This window comes from Egretta garzetta, unplaced genomic scaffold, assembly GCF_000687185.1.
Source record: "Egretta garzetta isolate BGI_Z169 unplaced genomic scaffold, ASM68718v1 scaffold620, whole genome shotgun sequence".
In the NCBI taxonomy this organism is placed as follows: Eukaryota; Metazoa; Chordata; class Aves; order Pelecaniformes; family Ardeidae; genus Egretta; species Egretta garzetta.
Window position 1 is genome coordinate 550,027 of NW_009258309.1, and position 1,589 is coordinate 551,615.

Sequence of the window (1,589 nt, forward strand, 5' to 3'; positions counted from 1 at the left end):
AAATCAGGTCATTTTATAATGTAAGACTTGAGTTAGAAAAAAAACAGAAAATATCTTACATCAATCAGTTCCCCTTTTAAAACAAAATACTAGCTCTTAGAAGTATACTGTATTGACTTTGTGGGCATGAGAGCTACTATCAAGGGAATGTACAATCACCTTAAATTATTCAAACAGGTTTTGCTCTAAAAAGGCACATTCCAGGTTTTCTGTAACTTTGGTTTGCACACAAAGGAAGAGTAATGAAATATGGGATTAATATTCCCTTTTATTCATTGACCTGACACAGACCAGGGCTGCCATTTATTGTGAAAAGCAAAAATAAAACATTATTGTCATCTGAAAGCCATTTCCCAACCATGACAAAAAACAACCACCTTTTCTGTTGCAGTCCATCTAAGGAAACAAATGCATCCAAGAAAGAGTATACACAAATTGTCTATTTGGTGATGTTTTTAAAGCAGACAACATGAAATTGATTTCCAGAAATTAAGCTAACATTCTCAGTATCACTTAGAATATGGAGTTCAATTGCATTTCTGAAATTAACACCACATCTTCAGGATAGATTGTATGACGAAAAATGTTTTCCCTCCTAATTCAAAAGCACATGCATTCACCTGTGGGTACAAAAATAGGCAAAAATCTTACACTAATTTTGCCACCAAAATATCACTTAAAATCCAGCTCCACCTTTTTTTCCAAGATATTGTGTTTTGGCTGTACACTGACTTCATATGTTTTTTAAAACCCAGAACCAGCAAATTGATCTAGATGGACACATAATTATGCTCATTAAGATCAGATTGTAGGATTAAAACATGAATATACTACATAAAATTGCAAGGTGTGCATCAGTAAGACTGAAGTAGTAATGACTAAAATGCTGTTACAGAATTATGTCCTACAACTAAGCAATTTAAAAAAAAGTAATCAGCTGATCTGCTGAAAAATTGGGTTTGACCATGCAGCACTGTTGCTCTGTAAAAGGGAATTCAAAACATGAGAATTTGCTACAGAACACATTAAATTAAATTACAATTACAAATATGGTGTTGAAGCACAGTGAGATGTTTTTACTAAAACTTAATGCTGTTGGAAAGTGTGCTAAATTTAGGGACTTCCAGTTCAGTATTTTGCACTTCACCAACATTTCTTCAAATTTCAGAAAGCAATATGAAGTGCAGGCAGGTGACAGATATAAGGCATTTAAATAATGCCTTAAATTGGATAAGAGGGGAATTGACATGATTTCCTGCTGTTCAAGACCGCCATTTTCAACACTTTTTGCACATACAGATCTTGAAACTAACAGGGCGTGGTGCGTCAGAAGGGTGTGGCGCGGCAGTTTGCGCAGGCAGTTCGCGTGGGCAGGGCGCGTTCTCCCCTCCTGGCTCGGAGGGTCACTCGATTAGCACCCATAGACATCCCAAAAGAGGAGCAAGAAATGGTTTCCACTCGTCCAAAAGCCGTTGCCAGAAAGAACGTGGCGACCCAGACAGAGTCCCCACCTAAACAGAAACATGTGGCTGTCCAGGTTGCTGGCTGTAAGGAGTGCTCAGCCTGTCAGCCGTACTGGAGAATGGTAA

General features: G+C 37.8%; 1 protein-coding gene across 4 annotated transcripts in view; it reads right to left on the reverse strand.

Annotated features, from left to right (window-relative positions):
- TBCK (TBC1 domain containing kinase) overlaps positions 1 to 1,589 on the reverse strand; it is a 113,261-nt gene that overhangs the window by 71,054 nt on the left and 40,618 nt on the right. The gene's annotated exons all lie outside the window — the stretch shown is intronic.